Source organism: Sus scrofa, chromosome 13 (assembly GCF_000003025.6).
Source record: "Sus scrofa isolate TJ Tabasco breed Duroc chromosome 13, Sscrofa11.1, whole genome shotgun sequence".
Classification (NCBI taxonomy): Eukaryota; Metazoa; Chordata; class Mammalia; order Artiodactyla; family Suidae; genus Sus; species Sus scrofa.
The window spans coordinates 190,629,839-190,640,942 of record NC_010455.5 but is presented as its reverse complement, the minus strand read 5'-3'; the positions used below and the strand labels follow the sequence as shown (position 1 = coordinate 190,640,942).

Sequence of the window (11,104 nt, the reverse complement as noted above, 5' to 3'; positions counted from 1 at the left end):
AGCACCTTCTAATACTGAAAGCCTCTTCCATTAAGATCTGTGACAAGGGAGTTCCCGTCGTGGCGCAGTGGTTAACGAATCCGACTAGGAACCATGAGGTTGCCGGTTCGACCCCTGGCCTTGCTCAGTGGGTTAAGGATCCCGCGTTGCCATGAGCTGTGGTGTAGGTTGCAGACAAGGCTCGGATCTTGCGTTGCTGTGGCTCCGGTGTAAGCCGGTGGCTGCAGCTCCGATTCAACCCCTGGCCTGGGAACCTCCATATGCCACGGGAGTGGCCCAAGAAATGGCAAAAAGACCAAAAAAAAAAAAAAAAAAAAAAATCAGTGACAGTATTAATGACTATTGGCTTTCATGTTATATAATGATATGTGTTACCATTTGGAAAAAATCTGCCTAACTCAGTGAACTAATAGTCACCTAACTCAGTGAACTAATATTGTACAAATGACCAACGTATGACGTTGCAAAAATATGCATGGCTAAATGATCCACTGGATGTACTGAACCGAATAGGAGTCTCATGATCCTGGGCTCCCAGCCAAGACTGGAGTGGTTTTCACATCTTGCTACTGCAGTAGAGGCGTAAAGGATGGCCTCCTGAGACCTGGAACAGTTGTGCTCTCATATTAATGAAAAGATTGGCAATACTAAAAAACAAAACAAAACAAAACAAAACACTCTGTCTTTAAGAAATTGTGGTCAAGGGGAGTTCCCGTCGTGGCGCCGTGGTTAATGAATCCGACTAGGAACCATGAAGTTGCCGGTTCGGTACCTGCCCTTGCTCAGCGGGTTAACGATCCGGCGTTGCCGGTGAGCTGTGGTGTAGGTCACAGATGCGGCTCAGATCCCACATTGCTGTGGCTGTGGTGTAGGCCGGTGGCTACAGCTCAGATTCGACCCCTAGCCTGGGAATCTCCATATGCATGGGAGTGGCCCAAGAAATAGCAAAAAGACAAAAAAAAAAAAAAAAAAAAAAAAAAGAAATTGTGGTCAAGAAACCTACCTTGAAGACTACATTAAATAAAATAGGAGATGAGGTCATTGTAGTAAATGAATTTCTAAATAAACTGGAATTGGAAATTGAGTATCAAGAACAAACCAACAGTTCACACAAGGAACTCTGTGAATCTCTTAAAGAAGATTATAAAGATGTGGAATATTTCAAAGAAAATATCCCTCCCCATTCTCCTCAAGTAACAGTAACCCAGAATGTTGTTAATGCATCAGATCTTGGCCCTGAAGAACCAGCCAAGATTGAGGAATATGAACCCCCAAAAAAGCTCCCCAAAGAACAAAAAAAGTTAAGGGAAATGTGATTTATAACTTCTGATGAGTTTAAAGGCATTACTGCATACATGAACTCTTGCTTAACCTATTGTCAAATTAATGATGTTATTAAAGAAATCAACAAGGCGGTGGTTGGTAAATATAAAACAAACCAAAAAAGTCTATGAATTCTGTGGCTAGAAATCTCTATCACAAATTTATTCATGAAGAAACAAAGGAAACCAAAGGCCATTATTTTATAGTGGAGCCTGACATAAAGGAGTTCACAGCTTTGAAAGTTGACAAGAGGTTTCATGTGAAACTGAGCAGTTTAGGACACTGCCAGAGGCTCTCAGAGGTCCAAGGGGGAAGATTTACCCAGTCCGTTATAACATAAGGCCCATAAGCTTTTGAACCAGCCAACAGTAGGGTATAGAGGTTATCCCTGTAATTGTCTTACATGTAATTTCTTTATATATAATTTCTTTAGCTTTTTCACTTTCTTTTTTGTTTCTTATAAAAATAAAACTTTTTAAAAAAAGGAAAGTACAGAATAAACCAACAGATTTTAAGGAAAAAGAATATGAAATGTTTGCTGATTTGGTTTCAGATTCCATACTGCAAAGTAGCATTTATGGCATTGCCATTAGAGTCTTTGTAATATCAAAAGTAGATATTGAAAATTATGAGAAAATACAATTGAAATATTGTTTTCCTCTCCAACTACATATCTGTGTGACCCTGGATTTTCTTCATTTTTTTTTTTTTAAGGGCCGCACCCATGTCATATGGAGGTTCTCAAGCTAGGGGTCCAACTGGAGCTATAGCTGTTGGCCTGCGCCACAGCCACAGCAACACAGGATCTGAGCTGCATCTGTGAACTCCACTAGAGTATTTGTGGCAATGCCAGATCCTGGATACACTGAACAAGGCCAGGGATTGAACCTGTTTCCTCATGGATACTAGTAAGATTCATTTCCGCTGCACCACAACAGGAACGTCTTCTTCATCCATTTTAATAATTGACAAACTGAATACAAAAGTGGATAGAAGATTCCAGTTCTCGGGAGTTTCTGTTGTGGCTCAGTAGGTTACAAACCTGACTAGTATCTATGAGGATGCAAGCTCTATCCCTGGCCTCACTCAGTGGGTTAAGAATCCAGCATTTCCAACAAAAAGACAAAAAGACAAAAAATAAAAATAAAATAAAAAAAAAAATGGAGTTCCCGTCGTGGCGCAGTGGTTAACGAATCCGACTAGGAACCATGAGGTTGCGGGTTCGGTCCCTGCCCTTGCTCAGTGGGTTAACGATCCGGCGTTGCCGTGAGCTGTGGTGTAGGTTGCAGACGCGGCTCGGATCCCGCGTTGCTGTGGCTCTGGCGTAGGCCGGTGGCTACAGCTCCGATTCAACCCCTAGCCTGGGAACCTCCATATGCCGCAGGAGCGGCCCAAGAAATAGCAACAACAGCAACAACAAAAAGACAAAAAGACAAAAAATAAAAAAAATTTAAAAATAACAAAAGAATCCAGCATTTCCATGAGCTGTGGTGTAGGCGGCAGATGTGGCTCAGATCTGGCATTGCTGTGGCTGTGGCTGGCAGCTACAGCTCCAGTTTAAACCCTAGCCTGGGAACTTCCATAAGCTGCACATGCAGCCCTAAAAATAAAAAAAAAAGATTCTAATTCTCTTCTATTTAAAACACTAGAGAGATTTGAAAATATGTAATATGCTAGCCTCCTCGTTAACTACTTTTTTACTTACTTGAAGAATAATAGTTATTTTTCATGAAATTACATATATAGTAGTTTCATTAAAATTACTATTTTAAAATGAACACAGATTTCTTTCTTTCTTTAAGTCTGCACGTGGCATATGGAAGTTCCCAGGCTAGGAGTCAAATCAGAGCTATAGGCTACAGCTGCTGGTCTACCCCATAGCCACAGCAATGTGGGTTCTGAGCTACGTCTGTGACCTATACCACATCTCACAGCAATGCAGATCCCCAACCCACTGAGCAAGGCCAGGGTTTCAACCCACATCCTCATGGATACTGGTTGGATTCATTTCCAGTGTGCCACAATGGGGGCTCCTATAGATATTTTTTAAACTTCATTTTTTACCTTCCTTTTTTTTCCCAGCTTTATTAAGATATAATGGATGTACAACACCATATGAGTTAAATTTTTCATTTTTAATTTCCAATGCAAAGAATATTGGTAAATACAAATATAAGCCCTATAGGAGTCTCAATAATTTTAAAGAGTATAAAAGACAGTATTTGTATGATAACTAATTACAGTACAATGCTTACCTTCAAATCCAAACAATTAAGTTCTAAATAAATGTAAAATCTTATTAGGGAGTAGCTTTGATTTTACTTTTATAAATGAGAACACTCACACAGGGTAGGGTAAACCTTTCAATGAGACACATCTACTGACATATAATCTTTAGTATCCTATGTCTAAAACTAAAGTTAATGTTTTTTTTCCTTCACCAAGTCATTAGTGGGGATACATATCTAGGAAGGGAGAAATAATTGAAAGAATAGACAAGTTAGGAATGAAGTCCATTTTAGTTCTTTTGCAGAATCTTTATAAGATTTTGTTGGCTTTTTTTTTGTTAAGCTTTAATTCTATTTTATTTCAACTGTTGAACTTTGCCCCTGAACTTTATTTTATTTTTAAAAATATTGAAATATAGTTGATTCATGATGCTGTGTTAGTTTCAGGTGTACAGCAGGATGATTCAGTTATACATATATATATATATTCTTTTCCATTATAAGATAGTAAATTATTTTCCATTATAAGATATTGAGTATAGTTCCCTGTGCTATACAGTAGTTTCTTAGTTCCTTGTTGGTTATCTGTTTTACATATGGTGGTCTGTATCCATTATTCCAAAACTCCTAATATCTCCCTTCCCCTTTCCCTTTTGAAAACCATAAATTTGTTTTCTATGTCTGTGAGTCTATTTCTGTTTTGTAAATAAGTTTATTTTTATTGTTTTTTTCTCACGCCTTGTTTTTATCTAGTCTGAACAGTGATCAGACTACTTCGGCAGGCACTTTCTCATGTTCAACGCCCTTAAATTCATCAGGGCAGCTGAGAGGTTATACTTTGCAGCTGCAAAGGGAGACTTTGAAACACTGAAATCTAACAAACAACACTTAAACTTAGTACAGAATTATGAAATATGTCTGTGGCAAAATCACCCAGAAGAATATTAAAAATTGTTTTCATTTTTGAAACAAATTTGACAAATTTTAAGCAATGCACAAACCTGACCTTAACTTAGACAGTTGTGGAATTCTCAAATAATTTTGGATTTTTTTTTTAATATGGAAGAAACCACAATTGTAGAATTATTTGGGTCTTTATTATTGGAACTGTAATAAAAAATAAACAATAAAATTAAACAGCATAAGAATGCATAAATCACAACTTAAAAAGATTAATTTCTAAGAATAAATATAGAATTAATAATTTCTTTTTTTTTTCTTGCTTTTATGAGCCGCACCCACAGCCTGTGGAGGTTGCCACAGTAGGGGTCTAATCAGAGCTACAGCAGCCAGCCACAGCCACAGCCACAGCAATGCCAGATCCGAGCCACGTCTGCAACCTACACCACAGCTCATGACAATGCCAGATCCATAACCCACTGAACAAGACTAGGGATCGAACCTGCATTTTCATGGATACTAGTTGGGTTCGTTACCTCTGAGCCACATTGGGAACACTATGCTGACTTTTTTAAAAATCATTGGTTGATATATTTTTACTGGCACCCTCTGTAATTGGGACATGCATCTTAAGCATCATAGTCCCTTATTGACTAAGGAAATCATTCCCATTTTTGGAATTCTAGAGGGAACTGTGGTTCTGTCACTTCACTAAAACCTGCTCGGGGAAAAATTTTGTAGAGTCTGAACAAAATCTCTCTCACATAGAAACCCTTCCTTTTTCCACCATGGAATCTGCAAATCTACTGGTACTTGAATTCACTTTCTCCCATTGCTCCCATTATATACCAGGAGTTCCCCCTCCATTCAATGCAGTCACTTTCCGTCAGGATCACCTCTTCTTTTCTCTCCTTGAATTCCCTTGTTATTCCTCCTTTCTCTGCAACAATGGTTTCAAATGAGTTATTTTGAAAAGTGTGTGTGTGTGTGTTTCATTCTAAAAGAAAAACCTACCTACCTCATAATCTCACTCCATTTCTCAGGTTCCCTTATGAACTAAAAACTTGGAGATGTTTCCAATCCACAGTGATTCAATGTCCTTTATTATGAACCATGAAAAGAGTCTCTTCTTCATTTATTTTTGCCAGCTCAATTGTACATTGAAAAAGTTTCCCCTTTTTCGTTTTTTTTTGTTGGGGGGGAGCATAGGTACTTTTCCAACATATCTAAATTTCTGTGAAGGAATACTGTACACATTTTCTGACTTCTCACCTACCTGAACTATATATGCTTTGTGCTTTCCATCTTGAAACCTGTTCTCTTGGCTTCGAGAATACCTTGGTTTTTCTAATTTTTCCATTTATATAGTAACTAAATCAATTTAGCTCCTCTTTCTGCCCTCATTATTTTGGAGCCCTCAGGGTCCTGTCCTAGCCACTGTGAAAATCCTAGACCCTTAACCCATTGCATCACAAAAGTACTCCTCAGTGAATATCTTTTCAATAAACAAATGATTGCATACTAATGACTAATGTCTATACTGACCAATTTCAATTTGTTTTCATCTGCTGAAGACCTAGTCCCAAATCTAGAATAAAGTCACTCTATCTGCTCAGAGATAGCCTAAGCCTACATGTAAAATTCTTGCTTTAGTCATTCTACCTGCTCCAAGCCAATCTATGTTTGCTCATCCCTAGATCAAACAGTGGCTCCCAGCCCCAACACACAGCACCAATGACCCCTCTTCCCTTCCCTCTTAACTGCTGCCATGAACGCAGGCACAGGAAGGCAATGTAGACACGGTAGAGAAAACTGGCTCTGGAGACAGGTTATTCAGTTCATTCCCCACTTCACCGTCACCAGCTGTGCAATCTTGGGCAAGTTGCTCAACATTTCTAAGTTTTAGTTTCTGCATCTGTAAAATACAGATGCTAAGACTGCCTAGCTCGTAGGGTTGTCATGAGAACTAAATGACATAATGCATGTAAGACACTCAGGAGAGCTATTTCACCACGTCTCAATTTTGTTTTCTGAAAATCATTAATTTGCATACACGAAGATACCCAAAATCTTTCAAGTCCTTTCCCTACAGAAAATACTGTAAATGCCGAATATTTGTTAATAATGTTCACCTGGGAGTTCCCATCGTGTCTCAGTGGAAACGAATCTGACTAGGAACCATGAGGTTGCAGGTTCGACCCTTGGCCTCGCTCAGTGGGTTAAGGATCCGGCGTTGCCATGAGCTGTCGTGTAGGTCGCAGACACAGCTTGGATCTGGCATTGCTGTGGCTCTGGCGGAGGCTGGCAGCAGCAGCTCTTTAGACCTCTAGCCTGGGAACCTCCATATGCCACGGGTGCGGCCCTAAAAAAAAAGACACACACACACACACACAAAAAGGAATGTGAAACTGAGGATTTGTAAGTTCTCTGATCATGCTTTCCCAAACTAGACAATTTAAAAGAAAAAAAGTTGATTAAAAATGTTTGGGTAGCTCACAATGTCTATCTCCTTACCTCATTATGATCCTGACAAAGTACCTCCCAATGAAAAATCACGACAAAGCTATTTCATGGGTGTGAACCATGAGAAGACTACTTCAATATCAATTTTTTTGGCTTGGTTATTTTCACAGGTCATTTTTTTTGTTGTTGGTTTCAAAATCCAATGATACTTCCACTAAATAATCTGGCCTCCTGGGCAATCATTTTTTTTTTTTTTTTATAAGACCATTAAACAATTGACATTTTTTACCAAAAAAAACAGATCTGCATGATCAATTTAAAATTTTGTTTGGTTTGAGGTCCTCTAGCACACAGTATTTCTTTTACTGTCCTTTATTAGTTCCATAATATATTTTACCTAGTAGCATCAATAAAAGATTTAAAAGAAAATGCATTTATTATAGATAAATAATGGGACTCTTTTTCCAAATACATTTAACATGAAAATGATATTTTTTCTTTAATGCTGAGAAAAAAAGTTTTAAACTATACCAAAAACTCAGGTTATTTTTAATGTGAATTCCACTTTATACTAACAAGGTACTGATTAAAATTTATATAATGTTAGCAAAAGACACAATTTTTCATTCTGGGGGTGAGGAGGGAGCAGAAGTCAGATCTTGTGTTTACATTACGGGAAATTCCATTTGTATAATGTTAATACCCATGTCATGACAATACTCTTAAACTTTCAGTCAAACTTCCGATTTAAAGCAAAATTGTCATGTATATGCTAGTAATTCATTTGCATTTTAAAATAAGAGTGCCTTATAGAGTTAAGTATTTTCAAGGAAAATGATAATTTTTTTCCAGTGGATAATTAAATACAGAATATTTGAACAGGAAGACTTAGCATCATACTTAATCTAATATGTCCCTCTGAGAAGATAAAAATCTTATTTAGTTACTTAAAGTCTCAAAATAAATGTATATATATATTTTGTTTACTTCTTGCTATAAATTAAGGTTAAATAAATTGCATTTATATATAGTACGTTCTAAACTAATTTTGTTTTAAAACCAGATCAACTCAGAACTTCTTTTATATTTTTAGTGCTGAGTAAAAAAAGTATGGGAAAAGCCACTACTTCTAACTCAATGTGTCTAACACAAAGAATCAGATACAACAAGAAATTCCCTGCCCTGCCCTACCCTGCCGTTGTCAGTTCAAGTCAGATATTTGATATTGCTCTAACATGATGTTTTTTTGAGGTTTAATTTCCATTCAGTTCAACTTTTTAGAATAGCAATGGTGCAACTTAGTATTACAACAAAACATCCCAGCCACATGGTAAAAACTGATCCAAAAACAAATGAGTAACATCAAAACCAGGCCAAAAATCATATCCAAAGAACTTTAAAAAAAAAAAAAAAATCTAGCAATCTCAATGGAAACTTCTGCACTGGTTGGGTTCATAAACACAAATTTAGGGTGGGACAAGTCATTATTTTATTAACTCTACTTTAGTACTGAGATTTAGAAACCAAGGTAAGCTTTCTTTCCCTGTGGGAAGGGCAGAGAATTTTCAAATTACAGGGCTACATTTTGCTACTTACTGGTCTTTAAAAGGAAGACTTTCTATTGAAAGTATAATCATGCTAACAGTCAAGTAATTTCCTGTTGACTTAAATCTTTATGGTTTTGCCCTAATAGAACCTAAGGAATATCCTCTTTAAATCTTGACATTATCTATTCCCTCAAGTCATATAAAGATGGGATTGAAGTTAAACTTTGTAGATGAAAAAAAACACTGACAACTTTTAGATAAATATGCTTAAACCAATTCTTTAAAACAACTGATGGTATTAGACTCTCTCTTTAAGGTAAGTTTAGGTAAGATTTTTTTTTCTTCCTGGTATGCTAATATTTTGGTCAGAGTAGTCTTCCAATAAATTCTGATTGACTTACATTTACTTTTTTTGTTGTTGTTATCATCTTTTTAGGGCCACACCCACAGCATATGGAGGTTCCAAGGCTAGGAGTCGAATTAGAGCTTTAGCTGCTGGCCTAAGGCTCAGCAACGTGAGATCTGAGTCTCATTTGTGACCTAAATCAAAGCATCTGAGATCTAAACCACAGCTCATGGCAACACTAGATCCTTAACCCACTGAGCGAGGCCAGGGATCAAAACCTGCATCCTCATGGATGCTGGTCAGGTTCAGATTCGTTTCTGCTGAGCAACAATGGGAACTCCTGACTTATATTTAATTTAGAAAATCGGGAATTCATCCCACATGCATCCCTGCTGTTATGTCAAATTTTTTCAAGGAAAAAAGCAATGTATTTTCTTGGGTTTTAAAATGATCAGCACTTATTGTTTCTGGCTCAGACATATGTGATAAATTTTCCAATCTCTCAATATTTTATTTTTCTTATCCACTCCAAAATCAATATCTCCAAATAAATACCCAAAATAAATATTCATATCTTAAAATTGTATGGGTTCTTAGCAGTTTTTTATGGATGTCAATGAAATATGAGTACTTTCGGACATAAGAGATAATGTCCAATCAGTACCATGACTAGCCAAGAATATCTTCGCAAACTAGAAAACATCATGCAAATGCAGAGGATGCACGTTAGCACAAAGAGATATTAGGCTAAGAATGAGTTTTTCAAGACTACTTCTGGAATTCTATTAGAAAATACCCATATTAAAGGGCTTTCAGGGACATCTATTGATCCTTTAAAGAAGAGCTGCAATTAATTTATATCTACTTAAAATTTCTATCTAAAGTAACATGTCTTTTTTTTTTTTTTTTTTTTGCTTTTTTAGTCCCACACTCATGGCATATGGAATTTCCCAGGCTAGGGGTTGAATTGGAGCTATAGCTGCTGACCTACACCATAGCCACAGCAATGCTAGATCTGAGCTGAATCTGTGACCTACACCATGGCTTATGGCAACACCACATCTTCAAACCACTGAGCAAGGCCAGGGATTGAACCTGCATCCTCATGGATCTTAGATTCGTTTCTGTTGTGGCATAATGGACACTCCCTTATGCCTTTAATTCTTCTTTTGTTTTGTTGTTGGGTTTTTTGTCTTTTTTTTTTTTTTTTTTTTTTTTTTGTCTTTTTAGGGCCACACCCGTGGCATATGGAGGTTCCCAGGCTAGGACTTCCCCTGTGGCTGACAACATAATTTTTCTTTTAAGTTATATTGTGAGCAGATTCTACAATCTGTTTTCCTTTGATCAGATCATAAAATATTGGAAAATACATTTTAAAATAGAGTAAATGCATGGATTCTCTCAGAAGCACAAAAGAGAAGTTATTTTCAAGACTATTTGAAAAACATAAAGCAGATGTGATTCAAACTAAGAGAAAAATGATATCTTAGACACTGTGAAGGCCTGGGGAAGAGAATACCAAATAAAATGGCACAGTTACAAGGATTTCTGTGCCTAAAGATGGTAGATGTTTGGGGTGAGGGAGGGGCAACCAAAAGGGACGACCACCCAGTGAAAGGCCCAACCCAGGCAAGGCTGAGAAAAGATAAGGAAGATCAGATGCAAAACTATGCTCTCATCATTTTCTCATTTTATTGAAGAAGTAAGGAATGTGAACTATGGCGTTCCTATCTCTCGCTCTGCTGCAAGAAGAGGCAGCATGCAATTGTTAAGGAATTGTGAACTTGAAGCAGTCAAAGACCACAAGTTATCTGAAAAGCATGGAGACTGTAAAATCAGATTGCAAACTAAAATATCCAGACACATGTGAAAGTAGTACTAAAGTAATCAGAAAAAAAGATTTAAAACAAGTGTAATTAATATAGGTAAAAACTGCATCGATGAAACAAAAGCAGAAAACAAATTTCCATAAAAATAATCCATCAGAGATATTGGAGATAAATTGCTGTTGAGAAAAAATTGATACATGTGGCTGAATAAAATAAAGGTTATAGTTGAAGCAAGAATTGATGGTCCTGAAATGCTATGGATAGTAGATTTCAAAAGTTGATACTAGCTTATTAGGAATCATCAAAAGTGAGAATAGAGAAAAACAAAGCTGAAAACCATAACTATGTGATTGACACATAAAAGTGACCAAAAAACTGGAGTTCCTGTTGTGGCACCGTGGAAACGAATCCAACTAGGAACGATGAGGTTGCAGGTTTGATCCCTGGCTCACTCAGGGGTTAAGGATC

The 11,104-nt window shown here is 37.1% G+C and overlaps 1 pseudogene; it reads left to right on the top strand.

Moving 5' to 3' along the window:
• Positions 590-1,663, top strand: LOC100523142 (annotated as a pseudogene).